Source organism: Solanum stenotomum, chromosome 6 (genome assembly GCF_019186545.1).
Source record: "Solanum stenotomum isolate F172 chromosome 6, ASM1918654v1, whole genome shotgun sequence".
NCBI classification, from domain to species: domain Eukaryota; kingdom Viridiplantae; phylum Streptophyta; class Magnoliopsida; order Solanales; family Solanaceae; genus Solanum; species Solanum stenotomum.
Window position 1 is genome coordinate 4,245,725 of NC_064287.1, and position 8,687 is coordinate 4,254,411.

Here is an 8,687-nt window from a genome sequence, read left to right on the forward strand (position 1 = left end):
AATAAAATCCAATATAAAAGTTCAGAAAGATGAAATGAAACAAATCAAATTATAGAATCGCAATTTATAGTTGTACCGTTGTTACAGATAAATACAATGAGCGGTGGCACTTTGCGTACTCATTAAAAAGAAGTATTCAACAAGACGACAAAATGAAGAAAAATCAGTTACAGAAAATGCAAAATTTACACCGATTGAAGAAGAAGAGACGTGCAAGTGAGCAATTTTCCACCATTTATTGTGCATTCATTGACTTACCTCAGCAAAAATTGGCTGGGAGAATCATACGCAGATCTGAGATCAAATTGCTTTTGCGTAATTTATAGTGTGGATATTGGAATACCGGGTTGAGGTGTCTTTACTCAAAGAGTGCCACTAGTTTTTTTTTTTTAGATCTATATGTCCCAATATGTGTTATCTGGTTTCTTTCAACAAGTACCCAATTATATTGTGCCAACTCATTCATTTTTGTCATAATGATTCTAAAATCTTGTAAATGTTGGAGTAAGAACGCATGCACCCTTTTCTCAACTTCTTCTCTTCCTCGTAAACTCGACCAACAAGAACAGAATCCATTTCAAACGACGACGCTCAGCCTGTCTCCCCCCTCGTTCGTTCAGTTCACGTGCCTTATACCAGTAGCCGTTCGAGAATCGAGCCACGCCCTGCAATTTCTCAAATCCCTTTCAAAAATCCGTTTGATCTTGGTACTATTTCGTACGAAAAATATGATGAATCCCACATTGATTTGGTTGTATTTTCTCAAAAATTTCGAACATCCCTCTCATTCGCCTGTTTTCATTGCGAATCGAAGTTGAGAGACCTGGAATTTCATTCTTTCAGATTAAGGTAAAATCTTTTCGTAGCTTTATTCTATTTAATTTCTATTTAGATGTTCTTAATCGTGTTTTAGTTTTCATGTGTTAAAATTGATTAGGAGTTTCGTTTGTCTTGCTTGATGTTTAGTGTGAAAGAATTTCTTAATTTTAAATTTGGGTGCTAGCTGTTAGCTTTTCTTTACTATACAGATTTCGTGTTTTTGACCCTCATGAACTACCTTTTCCCTTTGAAATTGTATTTGTTGGCTATCTGTTGGAGTTTCTAATGTGTGGTTCCTCTCATTGTTAAATCTGGTAGTGTAAGCTGTGTAGTTCATAAAAAATTAGAAATTTAGCTCTCTTTCTAACTCGGCGTCAACTCTCTGCTTTCGGAACCGAGCTCGTGGTGGTGGAATTTTCTCTTGCTCGTTCATAGAGGTAAATTCTTTCTTAGTTTTTTGTTTAAATTTCTAGTTCTCCTATAGTGTTCTGTTTATGTATTCTTAGCTTCATTTTTGTCTTCATATGTTGGAATCTGGTTGATGAGTATTAGCTAGTAACGCTCCTTTCACTCTTGTTGTTAGTAATATACCATCATAGTCATAAATCATTATAACTTCTTTGATCGTAAAGGCTCATCGTCCTAATATGCGAATTTGTGTTTGTCAATGCATTAGTTCGTGTTCCCTATAAAGAGCTACTGCTTCCCAGAGTTTCTTTGTTGTAGTATTTTCTTTAGCATGCTAGTTCCTTGCTTTTGTTTCTTCGTAGTTGACATTTGTTAGAGTTCTAATTTGTGAGAATCCTGTTTTGTATAGTTTCAAGTCCATTTCAGTGTCTGTTGCTCTAAAATAGTTTCTCTGTGATTTTTTTTTCTTAGTTTCTTTCTTGGTCCAAAATGTGTTTCTATTTTAGCCTAAGGCTAATCTGGTTCTTGGGATTACTGCATACTTTTCTTAGTTTTTTATTTTCTTAGTCCTCCTCCGTATCCGTTTAACTCTTAACTGCTGGTTATGCAAGCCTTAGTTTTAATTTGTGATATTTTCTGTGATTTTGGGTTCAATGGTTTAAGCTTCTAATTGATGTGTGATTTGCTCCTGTTTTGTTTATAAATTGTACTGGTAGTTATTCGATGTGGATTATCGTTGTTTTATACATCGTATTGAATTTTCTTTGTTGTCTTGCCATAACTTACTCTTGAATATTTTGTCACAACTCCTCGCAAATGTTTGCATGATTAACTGCGTATGCTTGTGGTAAATGTTATCCCTTCGCAAAATGAGTTTATCTTAGCTAAAGATAGTTGTTTAAAATTGATTTTTGTCAAAGTCTTCATCTTACTGCTTTACGAGATACAGTTGTAGAGCATCTCAAGCTAATCGTGTGAAAGAATTTGTTCATTTACTCCCCTGTTTCCTCTTAAGTTGCTCATTGTTCTTCCCTGGCTTTTATATAGTGTTCATGATTAATATTTGTTGACCTAAAGCTTTAACAGTTGAGATAAAAAAAATTGTTTTTGCCCAGGTGGAGATAAGGTTGTGCCATCTTAAGCTCTTATTGTTAAGTTGAAGCTTTTGTTTTCCGTAAAATCTTATCTAAAGCTTAGGATCATCCGTTTGTGTATTCACAATTTGAGTATGGATTTATTGCTAAATATTACCTCTGTTTGAGTACCCTCTGTCAAGAAATTTGTTAGTTTCGAAATGTTTTCCCTTTAGAATAATGCATTGTTTTGCCTTAACTGCTTTATTTTAGATGTCTTATTTGTTGTTTCATTTCTCAAAATTTAATGGTCCCAAAAATCTGTATAGTATCATTTAAATTCAAGGTAAAAAAATTGTATAGTATCGTTTAAATTCATGGTTAGACAACAACGTCCAGGTTAAGATTAGAAAAGTAAAAAAGCAAATGTTGCTATCAAAGATTGAACACACAACCTCAAACAACTCTTGTAACTCCTTAATCACTACACTAAACCTTCAACTTATGTCAAGATGTGTCAACAATTGTGTATATATTCATTAAATCAAATTTTGACCTATATATACAATGTAGTTTTCTGGCGAAGGGCTGTTCCTTGACATCCCTTGTCCTAGGGTAGCTCCGTCCCTGCCTACATCGGTAAAAACACATGAGAGATGTTGGGTATAATAGTAAACAGACCTTATAAACTAGCGACATGTTTTAAAGCCGTGCAGGCCTAGTTCCAGAACGGACAATATCACTTGTGGGTTGGATCGTTTCAGTTTATCATCAAATTATAAATGTGTGCCATTATGTAACTACGAAGAACGATATAATATATCCAAACTTTTTATTCATCAAAATAATACAATGTAATATGATACAACACAATGCAATACGTGGCCCAACCAACCACATGCAGTCAACAAATATTGGGACATAGATCTAAAAACTCAAGTAGGCAGCCTTTGAGTGAAAAGAACACAACCACCCCTCAAATCCCAATATCCACATTATAAATTCAGCAAAGCAATTCGATCTCAGATCTGCGTCCGATTCTCCGAGCCAATTTTTGCTGAGATAAGCCAATGAATGCACAATAAAGTGGTGGAAAATTATCCACTTGCACGTCTTATTTTTTATAATAGTAACTGTGTATTCACACCAAAAAGCCCATCAAGCAAAAGCTGATGGGGTGGGATTTACAACCCCAAAGGGCATCATCGAGATTAAAAGTCTAGATAAGAGGCTTTACAATTTTCCTATGAAGTCAACTAAACTATTTATTTCCCCCACTATATCATGTTTACACCAAAAATACAAAAGACTTATACCCTTCATCTTGATCTTCTGGAAACAACTAGCTTTTCCTTCAGAACATCTTTCGTTTCTCTCTTTCCATAAAGTCCACCAAACACATGCTAGGATACTTCTCCACTAATCTTCTTGTGATCCCCTTCTTCCAACTCCTCCCAGCTTTTCAACATATCAAAAGAGGTCCTGGGCATTACCCAACTTATCCCAAGTAAATAGAAGAACATGTTCCACAGATTTGCTGATGTTTTGCAATGAATGAACAAGTGACTATTTATCTTTGCCTCTTGCTCACACATAAAACACCTAGAGCAAATCTGAATACCTCTTCTCTGTAGTACTTCGTGTGTTAAACAGACTCTCCTGACCACCAGCCAGTTGAAACATGAGATTTTGTGTGGTATTTTAACCTTCCAAATCAGTTTCCAAGGCCATTTTGCTTTCATTGTCTGGCTAAAGTTCAAACTCCAATAACATGATTTCACGGTAAAAGACCCATTGCTATGTAGTTTCCAAATTGGCAAATCAGAACCTACACTTACTCCTGGAAAGCATTTAGAGTCTGCAGCAAATAAGCAGCAAATCCACGTCTCTTTTTCTTCAATCGGTGTAAATTTTGCATTTTCTGTAACTGATTTTGCTTCACGTTGTCGTCTTGTTGAATACTTTCTTCCTAGTGAGTACGCAAAGTGCCACCGTCCATTGTGTTGTACAAATTAGTACAGCTATATATTGTGATTCTATAATTTGATTTGTTTCATTTCATTTTTGTGAACTTTTGTATTGGATTTTATTTTGGTTTTATCAAGTGTAGTTTGATAAGGTTGAGTGTTTGGCTATTAAATGCAGTGAAGAGTTGGTGACAAGTATAGAAATATCAAAATGGGTGCAAGGAAAGCTGGTTTAATTGCTCTGTTTGATGTTGATGGAACTCTTACAACACCCAGGAGGGTATAGTATGATTGCTCCTACTTGTATTTGCTGCTTTAGTTTGATTGTTCCCTTTGTTTCTGTCACTAAGGGTGTGTTCGGTATGCAAGTAAAAATATTATTCTAAAAGTATTTGTATATAATCGAAGCAACAAGAGGATAGGGGTGGTGTGGTGGGATAGGGGTATAGAGGTGGGGTGATGATAAGGTGTGTTAGAGGAAAAAATCAATGTGAAATGCTAATTCTAGAACTTGTTTACCCTACGTCCATTAGACAATTCATTTTCCTCATTTTTAAGGAACTTGTGTTTCTAAAGAAAATATTTTCCAAATTTTTTTACCTAAGGAACATGAGAAAATCAGATCGATACTGAAAACACCCTTACTGTAGATTAATTTGACTTTATGGACAATTGCTTCCTTGATGGGCTTGAATAGAGCAGAATGGTATAGATGATTTGTATATTTAGTAGCTGAATCCAACAAGTTTGAGGTTGAGGCGCCGTCAAATGATTCAGTGTATTCTTGCTAGCCTGTACATTTATTTTCAAAATATTGTCATGATTTTTTATTGTTCTTATTTTTATTCTTCGTTTAATTTACAGTAAATTTACTAGTAGTGACATTTAATCACCCCCATAACGATATTGATTTTTCTTCTTTAGATAATTTGCATCAAAATTTCAGGAATCTACACCACAAATGTTGAAATTCATGCAGGAACTTAGAAAGTAGATGATTCTTCTGCCATACTCCTTTGTCCTTCTCTCTCTTTTCCACATATATTATTTTTCCTCTCAAGGATTCTTTGTCTTAACAATTTTGTCAACCTGCAGGTTGTTGCTGTTGGAGTTGTTGGAGGTTCTGACCTTGTAAAGATATCAGAACAGCTTGGCAATACAGGTTAGATTAACTAGCATATATACTAAACTTGGAGTTGGGATGATGAAAGGTGCTACATCAACTTATTAGAGTTCATGTTTCTAGCTCAGTATCTGAAATTCCTCGCAGTATTAGGCAAGAGTAGAAGTGTAGAACTATGAGTTCACTAGCCACGAGCACTAAACTGTGTTTTGATTTGAAAAATGAAATGACCTTTCCACTAGAAAGGCATACATAGTCTTATGGTTATAGCTCCATGTTAGCTGTTGAAATGTACCTTTTTCTGCCCAACTTTAGTGCTAAACAATCTTTGAGGTCATGCATGTCCCTTGATTCTCAATATGTGGCTATTAACTTACCTACCTAAAAGAATTTCTTGAGAATGATGATATTTTGATCTTTCTAATATTTGTGATGCAGTTACAAATGACTATGATTATGTTTTCTCTGAAAATGGCCTTGTAGCACATAAAGATGGCAAGCTTATTGGGAAACGGGTAATTTTAATGACTAGAATTTGATATCCTATCTCTATAATATTGCTTGTGAGTGCATATTCACTTTGTGACAAAACAAAATTTTTGGATACTGTCTTTATCAACTCAAAACAACATCCTTGTTGCCACTACTTCAACACTTCGTACCAAGTTAAAACTAGATAATAGTCTCATGAAATATGGAACTATTGAACAACTTGAAGAGATTTTCTTTCTTCCCATCTTCAATGTGCATCGCTTCTTTCGTTCTCCTTAATTGTTAATTAGCAGGGTGATTTGTTTTGAAATGACATGACTCTTGGTGTGCGTGCAGAGCTTGAAGTCATATCTTGGGGATGAGAAGCTTAAGGTTAGTCAATGCATTTTTCTTATTTAACGAGGAAATGTTTTATTTTTGTAATAGTGCAAAGAGGGGAGCATACCCAACCAAGTGCAGTTCGATAAAGGCTTAGTGATCCTTCTAATTATTTGTTGTTTAACTTATGGAAAATAATTTCGTTGAAGTGATAAATTAGTCTTTGCATGATATATTTATCTATAAGGTGTAGGATAGTTTGCCTAAGAGCAAAATGGAGAGCTTACTATGTAATTTGTACTTTGTTGAAAAACTACTCCGACGTGATATTTCATAAGTTTTGAAGCAATGTTTATGATAGTTTACGAAAATCTAGAAACCAAGTTATTACACATTCCATGAAGAGTTAATTGTGTGTGTATGTTGCGTATAATTAGGTGACACTTAATGTTTATAGTTAGGTTCACCCAATTGAAGTAGAAATAAGTTTATAGAGTTAATTGTGTGTGTATGTTGCGTATAATTGAGTGACACTTAATGTTTATACTTAGGTTCACCCAATTGAAGTAGAAATGAGTTTATATGTAGATGGCCATGAAATATTTTGATGGGATGCAAATGATATGCAGGAATTTATTAACTTTACCCTCCATTACATTGCTGACTTGGATATTCCATTAAAGAGGTAAGCATATCAAAGTCTGTGTTGCTTGGATCCTCCAAAAATGCCGCCGCACCCATGCCAGTCTGCCAAATCTTCCAAAAATTGTTTTTTTGGAGGACCTAACACACACCGACAACATTTTTGAAGGATCCAAATAAACATAGATCAAAGGTTGAATTATTTGCTTCGTTGTGGCAAACTTCTTAATCATTCTTCTTTGCAGAGGAACATTCATTGAGTTTAGAAGTGGCATGTTAAATGTGTCGCCTATTGGGAGGAACTGTAGCCAGGAAGAAAGGGATGAATTTGAAAATTATGACAAGGTATAGATAACTGCTCTAGTATTACATATATGTTTTGCAGTAATGTACCTCCGTTAGAATTCTTTTCTCTGTGATTTTAAGACAATTGAAACTATAATCAGGTATAGAAGATACGCGAAACTATGGTATCAGTGCTCAGAGAAAAATTTCCACATTTTAATCTCACCTTCTCCATTGGAGGCCAAATTAGTTTTGATGTAAGCATTTTTAAGCCTTTTCTTGTGCTCATTGACTGCTGCGTTTTAAGTATATTATTGACAGATGATTTGAGGATCTTGGTCATGACAGGTTTTCCCCCAAGGTTGGGACAAGACTTATTGTTTGAGATACCTTGAAGAATTTAATGAAATTCACTTTTTCGGAGACAAAACATACAAGGTAATCTTTAGTTACTGACGTGCTTGAAGCTTTCTTTTCATGTCCGGACTGATATAAGAGTCGTGCTTTTTATTGAACAGGGAGGAAATGACCATGAGATCTATGAGTCTGAGAGAGCTGTGGGTCACAGAGGTCTGTCTAAAACTTCATTCTTTTGATGTTTGAATAGTTATTCTCTTGCATAATTAATAGGGGAATCACATTACATGTTATTTGTTTCTTTTTCTCTTTTGCCAGTTACTAGCCCAGAGGAAACATTGAAACAGTGTTCTGTTCTATTCCTCGACAAAGATAATGGAAGTTCTTGAGCTTGTTGCAGTTCTCCAATATATTCTATGCACAACAGAAATGAACAATTGCAATAATTCTTATATTGAGTTTTCTCATCAAAATTAGAATATGACTGTAGTACTTTTTCTTGAAATCCAAGCTTTGCATCCAAATAGGTAGCTCAATAATGGTCTCTTTGAGTCGAGAAAGCTTGAAGAGAATTCAGTTGTGTTTATTAAAGTTTTAGTCTTTGTTTCGATCTAGACAACATTCTGCTTCGTAAAATATACTACGAGATATACCCTCTCATGAGCAGTCGGACGAATTTATCGAAACTGAGTAATTCAGGGGATTGATAGGTGAGACTCGATTGTCATCAGTGCTGGCAATTCGAGCTCATTTTTCTCGTCATGGATTGTCGATTTGTCAGTGTTGAATTTTTGTGACTATGTTTTGAGATTTCTGGTTGATTTTTCAAGAATCCTCATTTATTTTTAAGAGTGTTTTGTTTTGTTCTCTCTATGATAATCCTTTTTGTGAGAAGAGTTCTTTTCTTTAAACAACTCTCTTTTTTTTACTCTCAGCATAGCTAGCTACAATGAAACAAGATTGGTACAATGGGCAATTAGGATTGGCTCATGTTGTGCAACACCACTATTACAAAAAGAATAATAACTCTATTGCCCACTAATTAATATTGACTTCAACCAAATAGTTCCCCTAGAGCTAATTCATCATCCACCTGGAAGTGTATCCTTAATGGATGGAAACTTGTAACAAAGCTACCTCATAGGTCTTTTGGCACAATATTTGGATACCTTTTCATAAATAATATTAGAAGTTGTATTCAAG

General features: G+C 34.8%; 1 pseudogene; it reads left to right on the top strand.

The window, feature by feature from the left end:
- Positions 1 to 3,220: 3,220 nt before the first annotated feature.
- Positions 3,221 to 8,361, top strand: LOC125867680 (phosphomannomutase-like; annotated as a pseudogene).
- Positions 8,362 to 8,687: the final 326 nt, after the last annotated feature.